The 10,181-nt window shown below is 35.5% G+C and overlaps 1 pseudogene; it reads left to right on the forward strand.

The window, feature by feature from the left end:
* The first annotated feature begins 4,179 nt into the window (after window positions 1-4,179).
* Window positions 4,180-5,677, forward strand: LOC148119106 (rab GDP dissociation inhibitor beta pseudogene; annotated as a pseudogene).
* The last annotated feature ends 4,504 nt before the right edge of the window (window positions 5,678-10,181 follow it).

Consider the following 10,181-nt stretch of genomic DNA (forward strand, 5'->3'; position numbering starts at 1 on the left):
CTAGTTTTCTCATGAATGATTTTTGAAAGAATTATATATATATATATATATAGTTATAGTTATAGAAAGAAAACAGACTAACAATTTAATTTTTAGAGATGAAAATCAGTAAGTTTTAACATCAAAATGTTAGCATTTTGGAATTATTAATGCTACTGTGAAATAAATTAAAAACATGATTAATTATATGATGAATTCAAATATTAGATTAGACCTTAATCTAACATATGCATCAATGTGATAAGCAAGAGAACCTCAACCTCATTTATTATATTTATGCTGTTTACTATATTTACTAAATATTTTAATACTTAGGAAGACTTTGCTTGTCAAAAATATATTCACTTAAAAAGGAATTACAATATATTATTTCATAAATTCAAATGAGCTGAATAAAATGTAAATTGTGAAAGATGGCTATTAATTTTTTCTGAATTTTTACTAAGCAAATAGTTCTCACATTAGCATTTCTTGCAAAAAGATGAAGACTTCATACTTACAGTGTAATATAACAAGGTGCTTGGATATTATTCTGTGCCTCTATTGCCCTTTTTTATATGTTTCTTCCTTCAGAATTTCTAAGAGTTTCCTTGCCAATAAATTGTCATGTTCCCATAAATACAAAATATAAGAAAAGAATCCCATTTTATTTTCTTGGAGTCTGGATTATTTTATTTAACATTGTGATGATTTAGGAGCCGTGAGATAAGAGAGTAGTTCAATTTTTTGATTTTTGGAGAATTCTCCTGCTGACTTCTTTGGTGGTGACACTAATTTCATTCATTCATATCATCCGTATATAATCATTTATTCTTCCTTTATCTTGCCATCATTATGTCTTGGGGTTTTATTGTAATTTTGTGTTTGAGACATAGCTTTAATGTAATTGTAATATTAATTCCATTCACTAATATACTGTCTTTACTGGCATTTGTTTCTTTATTTGAAAAACAGCTGTTTAATTCATTTGTCTATTATTCATTTGGTAATTTGCCATTTTGATAATTAATGCCTTGAGAAATATCTATAATATTGTTCTGTGGGAGGCTGCTTATTTGTTCCTGCCACTCAGACCTGAAATAACAACAGAGAAACTGTATTAATTAAATCACTACTTTACATATTATCTTTAACTTCTTATTGACTATTTCTTATATATTAATTTAACCCATCTCCATTAATCTGTTCATTGTCACATGGCCTTGGCTTATGACAAAATTTTAGCGTATCTGTCTCTGGTGATAGCTCCATGGCTTCTCCATTACTCTGCCTCCTCTCTCCCAGCACTCAGTTTATTTTTCTCCTCCTGGATCTACTCTACCCTAAGGCCTAAGACAGTTTCTTTATTAACCAATGGTATTCATAGCATACTGAGAGCAACCCCACATCAATATTGATTTTAAAACTGTAAATCATCACTGGTAATATTTTAAATAATAAATTTCAAAAGAAATTTTGATAACTATAAATATTGTATTTGCAAATGATTATTAAATGAGCAATGTCTGTCTTTGATATTCATAAGGAAATTCGGAAGGCAGAAAATGCTATCAGATGACAGTAAACTGTTATCAAATATGACAGAAACATCTGTAGAATATAAATTAATATTTACAACTTTGGCAAATAAATTCTCAAAATAATATAAATTGTTTCAATTAATGAGTTTGATATAACTCAATCTTGAATGCAATGTCTGTCTTTAATCTTTTCTGATGCTCCCATCTCTGTAATTATAAGATTCTGCAAGAATATTTCAGGAAACAGGTTTACTCCCAGAAAATTTTCATTATAAGATGCTTAATGTCACTTTTAAAAATAAAATTTAAATGCTAACATTATTATATTTTACATGTATAGTTGTATCGCCATAGTTATGTCTGTGCACTCATATATACCATGTGCCTTGAAAAACCAAAAGATTTTTATGGTCATCTGGAATAAGAAAATAATTTTCTCTTGAATAACAGGCCTCATAGATAATCAAGAATGCTTGATTAATGCCCAGCCAGTCATTTCACTAAAATAAAAGTAGACACATGCAGCTGGGAATATTGGTATTATAGTTTCTAGGTTTCATAGCTAGGAAAGACCATTGGCATCTTTCTTCCCAAGCAGTATGAATGTTTTATAAAGTCTAGCCATAAGTGAGGAAGCCTCCAGCTCAGTACTAGCTTGGATCATTCATCAAAGTAAATGGACACTTTAGCAATATGATCTTAACTATGTCTAGTAAATAATGAAAAAGAATGGAAAGAACTATATGATTTAAGGTCCTCTGGGTTGACCAACAGTTCATAAGGTAACCTTGACCTCTTTCTGGTACTTTTAAAAATGTATACAGCTTTACAAAGTAATATTATCTAGCCCTGCATGGTATTATGACTTCTCTTTTTGTCTCTATCTCTCTGGTACATGGTATGCATATAGTATCCTCCCACAAATACGATGTAGTAGACTTAATTACACTTGCCTTTTGAATCCTCAATGTCAGCCCCATAGATATACATCCTTCAAAAAGACTAAACCTCCAAATATTTCTCAAATAATTCCACTAAGAGAGATTTAGTGTTTCTCAATCTCTCAAGTGTTTCTCAAGAAACTCAAGTGTTTCTGAGTGTTACTAAGACTAATGGGGGTTAATTTATTTAAACCATCATATTATCAATTTATATTTTCTTCTTTTTTAATATTTTAAATATTTTTTCATCAAAGTAAAATCACATCACTTCTCTCCCTACCTTTCCTTGTTTGAGTCTCACTACAATAGCCTCCTTAAACCTACTATGCAACCCCAATGTTCAAGTTTATAAACACTTTTATTTCATAGCACTGGAAAGCTATCAAGCTGTTGAGGACTAATTAGATCATATACCTTAGAAAAGAATGTGCTACTGCCACTTTGCAAGACAGAATAATTTCTTATTATATTCTAAATCTTTTTTTTCTCTCTAGAGAAGTGTAGCTACAATCCTTTATGAAAGAAACTAACGTTTATAGCAAATATAGACCACAGCAGAAAAACACAACTTTACACAATGCAGAGATCAGTAGCTCATGATGGGGGGGGGTGGAATATCCAGATACAAGGAGTCAATCACAGTCCCTGCATGTACGACTCAAAAAGTCTTATAAGGGGGTAAGAGGGCCAGAAAAACAGGAACTCACTATGAAAGAGTTATATTGGACTTAGCTGCCAAGGTCCAAATGAGGAGCAGAAGGAGGGAGAACATGAAGGAAGTAAGGATCACGAGGAGTGTGTCAACCCACTGAGACGGTGGGACTGATCAAATGGGAGCTCACCAAGGCCAGCTGGACTGGGAGTGATGGAGCATGTGACTAAAATGGACACTCTGAACGTGACTGGCAATGACGGCTGACTGAGAAGCCAAGGACAATGGCACTGGGTTTTGATTCTACTGCATGGACTGACTTTGTGGGATCCTGGTTTGTTTGGATGCTCACTTTCAAAGACCTGTATGGAGGGGGGAGGACCTTGGATTTCCCACGGGGCAGGGAACCCTGACTGCTCTTAAAACTAGAGAGGGAGGGGGAGGTGGGGAGGGGGAAGGAAAAGGGAGGCGGGGAGGAGGTGGAAATTTTCAATAAATAAATAAATAAATTTTTTTAAAAAAGAAAAGAAAATTCTTTATTCACATATATGTACATTTTCATTCAGGTGTTTGACTTCTTGATGCTTAGTTTATTGAATCATTTATGTGTTATAGACATAAATTCTCTCACATGAAAACTTGCAAGTAGTTTCTCTCATTCTGTAAAGTAGTGCAAATGTTTGCAAATATTAATTTTATTTCCTACGTTGTTGAAAGTGTTTATCAGCTCTAACAGTTTTCTTGTAGAGTCTTTGCACACTTTATATATATGTTTCCTCCTCTTGACATTTTGCTCTATTCTTTAGGTACTGAACAGGACTACATAGAAGAGGCATCTTTTTCTTGATCTTGACTTTCGTGGAAGGTCTTCATTTTGTCTATTTAGAATTGTGTGTTTCCTCATTTTCTGTTTTGTGAAATAATTTGAAAAAGATTAGTTTAAGTGCTTCTTTAAAGGTATGATATGGGCCTCCTAGTCAGCTTCGCTTTTCTTCTCCTAGAGTCTTCCCTTTTTCTTGGGGCCCAGAGCGGCCAGACTTCTCATTTCTTTCTCTACGGTGACCTAGAGCCCCTGCGTGCGCTGCTTCCCCCGCCATGAATGAGGAATACGATGTGATTGTGCTGGGCACCGGCCTAACGGAATGTATCCTGTCAGGGATAATGTCAGTGAATGGAAAGAAGGTTCTTCACATGGACCAGAACCCGTACTATGGAGGAGAAAGTGCATCAATAACACCACTGGAAGATTTATACAAAAGATTTAAGTTACCAGGACAACCACCAGCATCAATGGGGAGAGGACGAGACTGGAATGTTGACTTAATTCCCAAGTTTCTTATGGCCAATGGTCAGTTGGTGAAGATGCTGCTTTACACGGAGGTCACTCGCTATATGGATTTCAAAGTGATTGAAGGGAGCTTTGTGTATAAGGGGGGGGGGGGGGGAATCTACAAGGTTCCTTCCACTGAAGCAGAAGCCCTGGCATCTAGCTTAATGGGACTATTTGAAACACGCCGCTTCAGGAAATTCCTAGTTTATGTTGCCAACTTTGATGAAAAAGATCCTAGAACTTTTGAGGGTGTTGATCCTAAGAAGACCTCAATGAGAGATGTGTATAAGAAGTTTGATTTGGGCCAAGATGTTACAGACTTTACAGGCCATTCTCTTGCACTGTACAGAACAGATGACTACTTGGATCAGCTGTGTTGTGATACCATTAATAGAATTAAACTTTACAGTGAGTCTTTGGCAAGATATGGTAAAAGCCCATACCTGTATCCACTCTATGGCCTTGGAGAATTGCCGCAAGGATTTGCAAGGTTAAGTGCTATATATGGAGGTACCTACATGTTGAATAAACCAATTAAAGAAATCATTGTGCAAAATGGAAAAGTGGTTGGTGTAAAATCTGAAGGAGAGATTGCTCGCTGTAAGCAGCTCATCTGCGACCCCAGCTATGTAAAAGATCGGGTTGAAAAAGTGGGTCAGGTAATCAGAGTGATCTGTATCCTTAGCCACCCTATCAAGAACACAAATGATGCCAATTCCTGCCAGGTCATCATTCCACAGAACCAAGTCAACCGCAAGTCAGATATCTATGTTTGTATGATCTCCTTTGCACACAATGTGGCAGCATAGGGCAAATATATTGCCATTGTAAGTACAACTGTGGAGACCAAGGAACCAGAGAAAGAAATCAGACCAGCTTTGGAGCTCTTGGAACCAATTGAACAGAAATTTGTCAGCATCAGTGACCTCTTTGTACCTAAAGATTTGGGATCAGAGAGCCAGATCTTTATTTCCCGTGCATATGATGCTACCACTCACTTTGAGACAACCTGTGATGGCATTAAAGGTATCTATAAGAGAATGACAGGATCTGAGTTTGACTTTGAAGAAATGAAGCGCAAGAAGAATGACATTTATGGAGAAGACTAACAGCAGTACATATTATGTAATTAGGACAAACAAAATTTGGCAAATAATGTATATTGTATGAAATCAATATTGTAAGCCCTGCTTTTATGATCAAAATGGAGATTGAAGAGTGCTATACCAGTGAATACTTCTCCCCTTCACTTTTCTAATATCGTATATTAACTTGGATTGGCTGGCTAGTCAGAATTGGTTGGTTCTGTTCAGTTTAACCAGACAGGCTTTTTTCTAGTGAAGGAGCCTATCTAAACAAATATTGATACTGATAGAGAACTTGATACAGTACTTGTATCTTTTAATCAGTGTAACCTTTGCAATTGTGTGCCTCTGCTCAAGAGCTGGATCTATACATTTTGTGCCATCTGATATTGGAAGTCTAAATTGAATATCCTTTTGTTTGAGAAAACTAAATGTTTTCTCAAGTATTAAAGCAGGGCCCAAATAGTTGACCCACATGTTTTATGTGGGCACAAACTTCTAACCAAACTTCAGACTTAGCGAGTTGTTTGGAAGAAGCTAGTATGTGGTATTTTAACCTACTACAATTGCTGAGAAGGGGAAAGGAATCTTACGGTAAGCAGGTAAAATATAGAAGCACCTTTTATCCCAGGTATGGCTTCTTCAATGGACCAAGCTGCAATGCAGTATTGATTTGACAGAGCCTTGATTTCAATGATGTCTGTCTCAAAATGGCTCCAAATGATTTCTGTACTGCAAAATAAAGCCAAACTCTGGAAAAAAAATAAAGGTATGATATGCTACAATTAATGGCTCTTGCTCAGGGATTGTGCTAACCAGCTTCTGCTACTGCTACTGGTGAGAAGGAGGAGGATTATTATTTCTCTTATTATTAGTAGAATTTCAGTGCTTGTCGTGGGTCTACATAAGTTGTTTATATATCACCCTGATTTGCATTTCATATGTCTAATATGTGAAGAAGTAGAGGTTGGAGAAATTGTGGTCATATGAGAGAAATTGTAGTCATAGGAGTCAGATGAGAGAAAAAAACCTAGTTTCAATGTAAAAAAAAAAGAAAAGGGAAAATATCTCTTTTGGATAATTCAGTTTTTGAGAATATTTATTTTCACGATGTTATCATATTGTTTTTTGAAGTTCATTAAAATCTGTTACAATGATTCCCTTTTCATCTATGATTATATGTCGTGTATTTTTCTCTTTCTTTTGGCTAATTTGTTGTTTATCGTTTCAAAGAACCAGCTCAATTTTATTGATTTTTGTATTGATTTTAATTTCTTTTAATTAATTAGACCTGATCTTAAGTATTTATTCCTATATATGTGCTTTTATTTTTCATTTACTTTTAATTCTTTTTGTCAGTGTCAGAGATTTCATAATTATTATTAATTTTAGACAATGTAAATAGATACTTAGAGCAATTTATCATTAAGTAATGTTCCTTGGATCATCATTGGTTTTGATTTTTGATTTTTATTTTTTAATAATTTCTTTAATGAGCACATATAATCAATGAAGTTGTGTATTTTTTACAAGAGTATCTGACTGTTGATTTATAATTTTATTATGCCTTATTAAAGTATGATTAGGGAAGTTTCTTCAAATTCTTGTTGTAGGAGGCTGCTTGTCCATTTCCTAGCCACCCAGACTTCCAAAATAGTGACTCAGAAACTGTATTAATTGAATCGCTGATGGCCAATCACTATAGCATTTACCTAGCAAGCTCTTACATATTAAATTAATCCATTTCTATGATTTTATATTTTAAGTTCATGGCATACTAACAAGGTTACAGCTGGAAGCTCACGTTTTTCCCTGTAGTAGCTCCATGGCACCTCCCTGACTCTGCCTTCTTCCAGCATTCAGTTTAGCTTTCCCTGCCTATCTCTATTTTGCTAAGCCATTGGCAAAATCAGCTTCTTTATTCATTAACCAATAAAAGCAACACATATACAGAAGGGCTTCCCATACCATTTTCCATTTCCTGTTTAAATAAAAAGGAAGGTTTTACCATTAACTTAGTAAAATTACATATAACAAAGCAGGCATCAAGCAAAAATTACAGTTAGAATATTTATATTTACTTTATCTTTTATAATAACTAAAGAAAACTATAATTATAACTCTCTTTTTTCAGGCTCATCAAAGACCCCAGAAGGAGATATTATTACCTAAGAAAAAAGGAAGTGCTTTGTAAGCAACTTCCAAAACTCTAGAATTGACAGAGAGTTGCCTAGACAGTCAACCAAGGATCTTCTGTAACATTGGGGCATCCATCTTCAGCTTACAGGCATTCAATATCTGGCACACTTCTCCACAAAGCAAGAAATTTCAAAGACAGTTCTGCCTATATTTGCAGTTTGTCAGTAACTTTCTTCTGTCTTGTAGAATGTTTTGTAGATTTTTTCATGAAGCAGGAAATCTGATGAACCGTCTCACCTTCTTTGGGTAACTTCAGCAGTCATTTCTCTGTGGGTCCTGCATGTCCAGTTCACAAAGCATAACATAAAACAGTTCAGGCAAGAGTAGTTTCTTGCCCAAATGGCTAACAAACTCTATAAGGATACTCATTGATGCCCATCATCCTCTTAAAGTAATTGGTGCTGCCAGGATGTGTCTCATTGTTATGAAAAGTACTAAATTCTTAAAACATTTTAAATGCCATATTCTGTAGTCTTTGAGAGGCTTGAAGAATAACTATCCATAAGAAATATACATCTATACATCTAGAAAATCTAACTAACATGACTACAAGCTTGACTGTTATATATCACTATCTATTAACTTATATTTCTTAATTATACATTACATTTTAATTGAGCTACACAAACACAATAACTTAATTAAGAGTAGAAATACATATAACAAAATTGACCTTAAATTTGTATCCATCAACCAAGATCCATACCAATACTAATTTCTATAGCATATTCCCTTTAAATGTAAACAAACTTCCAAAATCCATCATTTAGGGAATTTGAGCATAGATCTTCAAACTGCTTCCTGCTTTTTGTAGGGCAAAGTAATTTTTGGAGGTATTCACAATCACCTTTCTGGAAGTCTTGATCCATCAAACCACATTTGTCTGGAAGCCATCCAGAGATTTTCATCCTTTGTGGAAATAAAAGAAAAATCTTTTTTTCCCAAAGCAACATATCCTTATACCCAAATTCTGAAATCAAGATATCTCTAAAACATATATGTTGGTTTAGCTTTGCATCCTGTAATATAAAATGTCTCTGTGTATTTAGCTCCTTCATAGGCAAACAATTCAAAGAAAACACAGTGATATTCATAATTCAGTCTCTTTGTGTATATTCCATCTTTACATGGCTTATTTTTCTTACTCTATTGGTGTGGGAGCTCCTTCTGCTCCTTCAGCCAATAGCCACTGAAAGACCAGCCCATTTGGACATGGTCTCTCTCTCTTTAAAAAAGCAGCGGCTGTCCTCCACTCTCTCTCTCTGGCTTCTGGCTCCACTTCCGGCTCCTAGACTCCTTTCCTGTTCACACAGAGGGGCTGTTGTCTGGGACAGTAATCTGTAAGTTTTCTCCCCTTTGAATAAATAACCATTCTATTAATCATATTTCCAAACTGGTGTGGGACTGTTTATGACTTACGCCTTCATCTGGCACCCCACTTTTGGTTGTAGAACCTCCCCTCCCCCCACTCAACTGCTTGCTGCCAGCTTGGCTAGTTACGAGCCCTCCCTCAACTGTGGCCTGTGCCCTGTGCCCTGTGTGTGGAGCCAGCAGTTCAATTAAACCCCATGCCTCCCAAGCTCCACAGGCTTGGGACAGTCTCTGCCTGACTGGTTTGCTCTTTTCTGAGTTGTTTTTAAATTTCCCTTGTAAGTGCGACACTTTAGTGGTGTGAATCAGACTGACTCGGTCACATGGAGGCATATGCGGCTTCCAGGTTGCTCTTTTCTACCCCTGGATTCTGGGTTTCTGGTTCCGTGTATGGAGTTGATTTAATTACATTTTCTTTGTTGAGCAACTTATATTTCCTAGTTTTTAACAAATACTAAGGCAGACACTGAAACAGGACCCTGTTTCTGTCACCTTTGCAGTGGTTCTAGTCGCGACTTGGCAACAGCGCCTCCCACTAGACAAGAGGTAATATGACAGTTTTTGTCTCCAATGCCAATTTTACTGTTTTCTTTATTAATACAATGGATTATGTCATGCAATGTTTACATGACTATGGGGCTACATTAATTTACTTGTTACTAGGTTTCAGTATTCTTTTCAATATTTTATCAGTAAGGAAAATATGATTTTTACGGACTAATGATGAACAACTAGTTGAAAGGATTAAAATTATTGAAAATCAGGGGTTATCTGAACAAGTGGATACTATGATAGACAAAATTGACTCCATGTTCAAGGGTACTAGGAAGTTACCTGAAAGTGTTCAGGCTGTTGAATTTGACGTTCAGACATTACCACAAAGTTTTGATAAGGTAACAGATAGAATGTACCTTCAGAATGGAAACCAAAAAACTGATACCTTAGTGAAATTCCTAGAAACACAGGTAGGTTCAGGAGATTCAAGATTTAAGGGAGACAATGATAAAAAGATTAGAAATGATTGAAGAAATTATTGGAGCTGGTGAACAGAGTAAGAAGGCACAAGGACAGGATACAATGCCA

The sequence above is a fragment of the Myodes glareolus genome, chromosome 18, assembly GCF_982192425.1.
Source record: "Myodes glareolus chromosome 18, mMyoGla1.1, whole genome shotgun sequence".
NCBI classification, from domain to species: Eukaryota; Metazoa; Chordata; class Mammalia; order Rodentia; family Cricetidae; genus Myodes; species Myodes glareolus.